General features: G+C 43.6%; 1 pseudogene across 1 annotated transcript in view; it reads left to right on the forward strand.

The window, feature by feature from the left end:
- LOC306912109 (short transient receptor potential channel 1-like) overlaps window positions 1–6,739 on the forward strand; it is a 31,077-nt pseudogene extending 24,338 nt beyond the window's left edge. The window contains exons 7-9 of the transcript in view: window positions 1,074–1,213; window positions 1,402–1,548; window positions 6,527–6,739. The product of the transcript in view is annotated as a short transient receptor potential channel 1-like (transcript). The remainder of the gene's footprint in view (window positions 1–1,073; window positions 1,214–1,401; window positions 1,549–6,526) is intronic.
- Window positions 6,740–8,703: the final 1,964 nt, after the last annotated feature.

The following is an 8,703-nucleotide window of genomic DNA, read 5'->3' on the forward strand; positions in this document are numbered from 1 at the left end:
AATACTACTAGGAAAATACAAACAAAATAGATTCTGGCTCAAACCAAAAGAGGGATTTTCAAAACCTGTTTCCTATAGACCAGTGATTCTCAAACCAGAGTTTAGCTGTAACCCAAATCAAACATACCTGAGCATGCTAATCAGTGTCTAAAGGATCATTAGAAAATCACAGGTAATTTTCTAATGATTTTCTAATGGAGCTAAACACTGCAGGAAATTGGAATGTTGAATGTTTTCTATGTTTTCTATTTTGTCTTTAATAAATCCATTGATTTGAAACCCCTTTGACCACTGTACATTTTTGTCAAAACAGATATTAGTTATGTGGTGACTGCATAAGGTCCTGATCATTGTGTATAAGGCCTTACATCACCAGGCTCCTGATTACATCAAAACTATGTTGAGCCCATACAAACCTTATCTCTCTTTGAGAGCAAATGATCATATGTTGTTGTCTGTTCCACGAACACGGTTGAGGAGGAGTGGAGATCGTGCTTTCTCCGTGGCAGCTTCTTTGCTATGGAACGGGCTACCGTTGTCTCTGAAATCGGCTCCCTCCTTGGATAGTTTTAAAGGACAACTAAAGACAACTTTTTTCTTAGGCATTTGCTGTATGACTGGTATGCTGTCCCGAGTTACTACCTCTGGTATTTCTGTACTTCTACTTTTAGCTTGATGTGCTTTATGATATTACTTTTTATGACTTATATAATGAACCTATGCTGGGTGGTTTCAACTCAAAATGTTGAGTTGTTTTAACCCATTGTTGGGTCAAATATAAACTTTTTGGGTTAATTTAACCCAACAATTGGGTTTGTCCATCATTTAGTGTTTATTAAAGACTTGTCTTTATTATTTGAAACGTATTAATAGGAACAAAATGTATTAAATACGAATGCGCATAAATGAAAGATAGGCCTAAATGCTATTACAATAATGTATTTAATATAATATGTTTACATATTTTAAATATATTTAATAATTTACGGTATATATTTTCTTGCCACAGGCCTACAGTAACACAAAATGTAATAGTCTTCCTATAAATTTAAGGTAAACTCTTCTCTCTGTAGGTATGGTGTGGTCGGATGTGAAGCGCCTGTGGTATGAAGGCTTAGAGGATTTCCTTGAGGAGTCCCGGAACCAGCTGAGTTTCATCATGAACTCACTTTATTTGGCCACATTCGCCTTAAAAGTCGTCGCTCACAGCAAGGTATCAACTTCAGAACATTTAATTATCAACACTTGTAGTCATTAAATGTAGACATTTGGCGCCCCCTGTATTTGAGCTGAAGACACAAATGTAATGAAGTTGTGCTACATATCTATAGTCTTAGATGTTAAATAATGGCAAGGATAATTCATGTTTATTTGATGACCTTCCTCTGTCCACTTCTTTAGTTTAAGAATGAAGAGACTGAAAGAAAAAACTGGGATGCTTTTCATCCCATCCTGGTTGCTGAGGGTCTCTTCGCGTTTGCCAATGTTCTGAGTTATCTGCATCTCTTCTTCATGTACACCACCAGCTCCATCTTGGGGCCCTTACAGGTAATAACCACGGTATCACAGTATCCGGCAACAAGTCTTTTTATCCGTTTACTGCCAGAGCCCTTGGAACTTTTGTTTCTAAGCTGAAGATGTTTTTCAAGTGATATCATAACACCCTGCATTTATCACACAAGTCCAGAGAAATATATAAATATACCATTCCTTTGTGAATGGCTCTCTATTTTCCTGCTGTGAGGCTAACATCAGTGTTTGGTTGTGATGTATGGAAAACTATTCATCTCAAGAATTGTGCTCAGAATGATGTACAGTACACACACACACACCCCAAACACACACACGCACGCACACAAACAGACTCTCAACTCATGTCCTGGAGTCCGTCGGGCATCAGGATTGGTTTGTGGTTTGACAAGTACTTCGTGCCTCGATTCTCCAGCAGACCGTTTCCTCGGTTTTTGCTCTTAAGGGTCGAGCTTACAAGTACATTTACATTTACATTTATTCATTTGGCAGACGCTTTTATCCAAAGCGACTTACAAGTAGTTTTATACAGTGGCACATTACTGCAGAGCAATCAGGGGTAAGGTGCCTTGCTCAAGGGCCCTTCAGTCATGACCTGCTGGCACTGAGATTAGAACCGGCAACCTTCTGATCGCAAGCCCAACGCTCTAACCATTAGGCCACAGCTGACCCGTAGAGCCTCCTCCCCCTCGGTCTGGCCCTCCCGCCTTGTGCCACGGAGGCTGCCCTCACTCCCCCCGGGAGCTGGTCGTGCGTATGCTAACTATCTTGACGACTGACCTATCTTGGCACTCGTGGGATCTGTGGCCTACGCACTGGGACAATGTGCCTAGCACCTCGACCGATTTGGCTTACGGGTCAACCTGGACAAGAGCATGCTCTCCCCTGCCGGAGCACCTCTTTTGTGGTATGGGACTAGACTCTGTAACCATACAGCATGCCTCATGAGAGCATGCCCAGCCAATGCTGTGCTGCCTGGCCCTTGTCAGGCAACAGTCAGTGGTCGCCCTGAAACACTCGGCAATCATGCCGTTCAGGTTGATGCATATGAGACCACTTCAGCATGGGTTTCAGAGTCGGGTTTTTACAATGGATTGTATCAGAATTATAAAGAACCACATTTGTAATGTTGGTAACTTTTTGTTAGAAAACTTGATGTGTGGTAAATGGTATACAGACGGACTGCTTTATGTGCCTTTTATCTTATCTTAATAAACATAATTTTTACTAATAAATAATACCTACTAATAAAATTATATTTTTAGAAGACATTTATGCGTGTGGGCTACACAAGAAAATTACAAATAAACAAAAGGATCTTTAAAGGTGGTAGCATGTAGCCTATGAGCAGCAGGCAACCCCCCAGGTGTGCAGAAATGGTTTGACCCAATTCTTAGGCAGCCAATGATATTGACCCGTTTAAACTGGAAACTGGCGTCTGAATCACGTGTTGTTTACGTGTATTCTATGGAAGGCCAAGAGGGTCTTTTTTATATAAAGTTGTGCTCTTTTGTCCATTCCGGATTAAATGAGGTATGACTTTTCAGCAAGTTACCGTTATGATGTGACGAATCCAGCACGTGGACTCCACTTCCACGTCGTGGAGGATTGTTTACATTTTTAACCAATGATATATCAGGTATTTATTTGACACCTCTTTCAGCCAATCATTTGTTTGACCAGAGATCTTACGGCGTCAGACGCTATGCTGCTGCGTCCCAATAAATGTTCTAAAGCGGGTTTTGTTTAGGCCGATTCAGCACAACTCCAAAAAGGAGTACAAATGAGTATCCGGTTTGAGGCTGCCCCGGACGCCCTAGACAACGTTGAGTCGTATCACCCGACAACCGTGACAATATCCTTTTAGGGCTGCTCATGCAGGCTCAGCTCAGGTGCCGGTCGTGTGGAGCGCTGCAGCCACGTAAACAGAGTTTGCCCTTCCCCTTCTGACTTCACTTTTGTTGCCCGAATATGGAAGTGAATGAGGCTTTGCGGTTTTTTATCCAGATGTATGTGAAATTCTGCATGCATTGTATTGTATTGTTTTCCACCTCGGAAGGGCAACATGAGTCGAGAAGGGCATATGGGCAGTTGCCCGGGCAACCTGAGCAACCCCCCTGTGCACGTCCCTGGGCTGAAGATAGACATATAGACTCGTTTGGCGCCGTGTCAGGGTCCATCAGATCCTTCGGAGGCGCAGTCCTTCATTGTTGTTTCAGAATATCAAAAAATAAATTTTAAATCACAATAGCAATAATAAATATTGATTATAAAGAATAAATGGTTATTCGTATTTCCACATCCGTGAACACTTCACTTAAAATTTGTTGCACTCGCTCAAATCCAATTTGTCCAGACCACACCCCAGCCGGGGCACGGATACACTCTTGACCTTATGCTTTACACACTAATCTTTCAACTGCATTAAACTCTTAGTTGGTTGGTCTGTGCACTTTGCTTTTGTGACTATGTGGAAAATAGTTCTACCGTCTTCCTCGTGAGTTACTGCACAATCACCTGGATTTTTTCTTTGTCGCTTCACTTTCTCCACTCCATACCTGTTTTTAAATGTCACTGCAATGCCCGCTCCATATGCACAGTCCTCACTCACACAATGTGCTAGAGGTTCACCCTGTGGGCTTGAAAAAAATGTCACCTTTTTTACACAGAATTTGTAATGGCCCTGTGGTCGATTCTGCTTCGCTGTTACCCTCCCTCTCTTGGACCTGAATCCTCAGGTCCACCGCGGTTTCAGCCAACGACCTGTTTGGTGGATCACAATTAACACAAGATGACAAATGATACCAGGTGTCGCCTTTCCTCAATAGGTGAACACAATGTGACGTCACTTTCTGTGACTTTCAGGGGTTCAGTCCAGCGTGGCTCATTCCACTTTCTGCAAAACTTCTTTAGGCGAACCCACTCTGACGGGGCCGAAATGGGCCCTTCGGCAATGTCAACTGGAGCCTGCTGGGAGAAATGTTTAATAAAAGCAGTTAGTTTGTCATAATAAACACAGTGTGAAATTGGTGCATAGGTTTCCGGCTTCAGCGGCGTCGATGGTCCTGGAAATGAGCGACCTGTAAGCAATTCAAAAGGTGTAAAGCCAGTGACTCTGTTAACAGACGAACGTACAGACATTAAAGCCAACGTAAGAGCTGCGAGCCATGTCAATTTGGTCTGTGCACAGATTTTAGCCAATTTAAGTTTTAGTGTTAAGTTCATTCGTTCGGCCTTCCCTTGGGACTCTGTCCACCATGTCCGTAAAGTCAATCACAATTTCCTCTCCTGGGCCTCGCAATGGCAAAAATGTGCCCTTTAACTGTTTTAAGATTGGTTTGATGTTATGTTTGGCGCCGTTAGACATTTGGACAGTTTTCTCTGCCTCATCGGTGAAAATGTAAATGATTCAGAGTTGACAAACGACATGACAGAGTGCGTGGTCAGGACCGTTAACTGATGACCCATCACAATGTGTGATGTCTTTTCAATGATCTTTGCCAATCCTGCAGTGAACCTGGCACAAGCCGGCTGGCGTTGTTCAATGGCGTCCATTAGGACACTGATATACATGAGCACACGTCTAGCACTAGACTGCTTCTGGAAAAGTACTCCATGTGGCTATTTCCTGTTTCAGAAACGTCCAGGAAAAATGCCTTGCTGTAATCAGGGCTATATAGATATGTTGCATGTGACAGCTCCCCTTTCAATTTAATGAACGCGGTTTCTGCTTCAGGGGTCCATGTTAACTTTGCCTGTACATTTCGCATGCCTTGTTCCTTGACCATGTCTCGTAATGGCTTGGTGACCGCTACATACATAGGGATATAATTTCTGCTGAAACCTGTCAATCCCAGAAAGGAAAGCATGTCCTTCACCTTGTGTGGCTTTGGGTGTGACAAAATGCCATCACGTTGGCGATCAGACAACGTTGTGCCTTGGCCTGTGATTAAACGGCCCATGAAAGTAACAGATGGCCTGCTGACCTACAGTTTGTTACAGAGGCCAACGTCCGTTGGACCTTGTGACCAGAGGTCGTCCGGCTGGCTGTTAATTAGCTGCTCAGCTCCTGGACCGTCTGTCAGTTCGCGACCATGGCTTCTTGTAATTTCGAGATGAGTCAATTGGCCCCTGTCGGCCGTTTTTTGTGGTACCCAATATGAATCTGTTATACGCGAATGCAAAACTCCAACAATGCCAGAGGGCTCCCAATCGGTCACCAAGCGCAACCTCTTTGTCATAGCTCCTAACTCTCGAGCTTCATGGCCTGGATGCAGTGCCATGGAAATATGAGGTGCTGCTGTATCTGTCATTTCATACCATTTCTGTTGTTTTTCAGTTAGTGCAACCTTGACTACCACCCCCTCTTTTCCCACATACAGCCCATCCCCGGTAAGTGTCCACATCTGTCCCTCAATATCCTGGAACATTTCCTGATATGTGACATTGTCATTCCGGTCATAAAATAAAGTACAATGTATGGGGTCAATGGGTGGTAAATAGACGGCCAAATCTTTGATCCAGGGCAAATTAGTCATATACATTGCTTTGGCCCCTGCTGGAGAGTCATGTAATTCAACCCAATATATATCAGCCATTTCCTTTAGAGGCCCTCCCAACAGGACCTGCTGGTGGCCGTGCCTACTCTGTGCCTGCGAACAGTCGACTCTGGCGCCGTCTGGGAACGTGACAGTAACACCCTCCGGTGAACATAAGATGTTTGCCCCCAATTCTATCAACAAATCTCTACCTAACAGGGGAACAGGTGCATTTGTGGAGTACAGAAATGAGTGTGAGAGGCACTGATTTGCCACTTTTGTGGTAAGGGGAAAAGTTAGAGGCCAGTGTTCGAACCCACCAGAGAACCCCATAACTCCGACAGTTTTATCACTTACGTCTTTGTCAGTGATTGTGCCCCTCGTTACTGTGGAGTATGTTGCTCCGGTATCCACCAGAGCTGTTAGTGGTCTGTTGTTAACCACGATTTTCCTGAGAGGCTCAGCTAAACCCCTCAATGTTTGTTCTCTGTGGGTGTTCCTTTCAACAATTCCCGCGTCTGCCCCCTGGTCCCGTGTTGGGTTCACGGGCACCTGAAACGAGTGGGGAGACGGGTGTTGCTGCCCCGGGTTTCGTGGGGTCTGTGGTCCCCTGGCACGACCACTGGCACCACCTCTATGAGGATCCCATCCCCCCGCAGGTGGTCCCGTAAACTGGCTATCCCCGAGCATTGGGCATTCTCTCATCCAGTGATCAGTCCCACCACACTGAAAACATGCACCCCTCTGGTGCACTTCTCCCCTGCTAGATCTTCCCCTACCCCATCCACTATTACCCCGTGGCCTATACCCTCCCCATGGTCTCATAGTCTCAGGGCCTGGTTGGAATGGCTGGACACTGCCCTGACCATAAGTTTGGAACTTGGGAATGGCTTGAAGCCCCTGCTGGGCCTGTGTACCAGTCTGCACGGCAGAGTCACTGTTCACAGGACGTTGTGGCATTTTTTTATTTATTTTTTTTTTTTTTTACTGGCCTTCGCCAATTCTAATTGTATTTTTAGCAATTGGTGTTTTGTTTTTTCTAACTCCTCCTCCTCTCGATCCTGTTTCTCTACTGCTTTGTCAATGTGGAAAACTAGATGTCTTTCCCACACTTCATTACTCGCTACAGGAATGTCAGGATTGTTTTCCATTGCCTGCTTAACACCATTGGGAGCCCCGGTCATTACTGCAGTTCTGAATATGTCACGAGTGATTGGATTGTTTAAACTATTTTCTTCGACCATCTGTTCCCATTCAGCTGCACATCTGAAATAATAACTTGCTCCAGTCTCACCAGGTTTAATGCGAAATTTAATATTTTGGTACACTGTTGGGGGAGTTGGAAACTTTGCCCATTGGGCCTTTGAGATTGATGTGCTGACGGTCACAAACAATGAGTCGTTTTTACATGTTTTTATATCCGCGTCGTTTTCAAAATCTGCCATCTGTGAGACAGTAAAAATTTGACCCAAAAGGCATCGTAAGTCCCCTACCGCCAAGGTGGTGCCATGACATAATGCCATCAATTTTGTAAGCCATCTACCTCCCCCTGATGTAATGGGGGGCAACTTTGCCAACACAGCTGTCATGTCAATGTCCTTTCATTCAGTACATCATCATCCTTTTTAGGTACTTCCTGTCTGCTCATTGCTTGTTCTACCTGTGCAGTCAATCTCTTAATTTGGCATTGCAAATCCTAAAGTTTTGGTATGTCTGCCTCTACCACTGACTCTCTCACATTAACTTGAATTTGTTGTGTTGCTGGTGCATAGGGCGGAGGCTGCAGTTTGCTCAGATCAGGATATAGGGGGGGGGGGGGCGGAGGCTACACGGTATGAGATACTGGCACTTTCACTTCCTGACTTCCTCATGAGTTCCTTTTCTGACTTTGCCGACTGCACACGGTCTGTGCTATTCTTGGGGGTACTCAGAGCAGTGGCTGTTAGCACAATGCGTGTTCACAATTGTAAATCTTCTCTTAGTTTTACCTCTTCAGTTTTATGTTTATTCTTTCCTAACCACTTCACATCTTTTATCTCTTCAACATGTCTAGTCAATTTATGACTCGCCGGTCAAAGGATTTTCTCCCAACAATAATTCTCTTCTTAATTATTGTGACGTGGACTCTAACCCTGTCTTTAAATGTAAAAAAAAAAAACACCAATAGTTCTCTTCTTAACTATTGTGACGTGGACTCTAACCACGTCTTCAAATGTAAAAAAAAAACAACAATAGTTCTCTACTTAACTATTGTGACGTGGACTCTAACCACGTCTTCAAATGTAAAAAAAAAAAAACAATAGTTCTCTTCTTAACTATTGTGACGTGGACTCTAACCACGTCTTCAAATGTAAAAAAAAAAACAACAATAGTTCTCTTCTTAACTATTGTGACGTGGACTCTAACCACGTCTTCAAATGTAAACAACAAAAAACAACAATAGTTCTCTTCTTAACTATTGTGACGTGGACTCTAACCACGTCTTCAAATGTAAAAAAAAATATCCTTTTATTCTGATCAACAAATATCAATGATTTTTAATTTCTAATCAATGGTACGGATATACTTCAAACTCAACACATAAATTTGGAATATTCAATCTGCAGAAGTTTGTTTAAACAGGTCTCTGCTCACC

Source organism: Barbatula barbatula, assembly GCF_947034865.1.
Source record: "Barbatula barbatula genome assembly, chromosome: 23".
Taxonomy (NCBI): domain Eukaryota; kingdom Metazoa; phylum Chordata; class Actinopteri; order Cypriniformes; family Nemacheilidae; genus Barbatula; species Barbatula barbatula.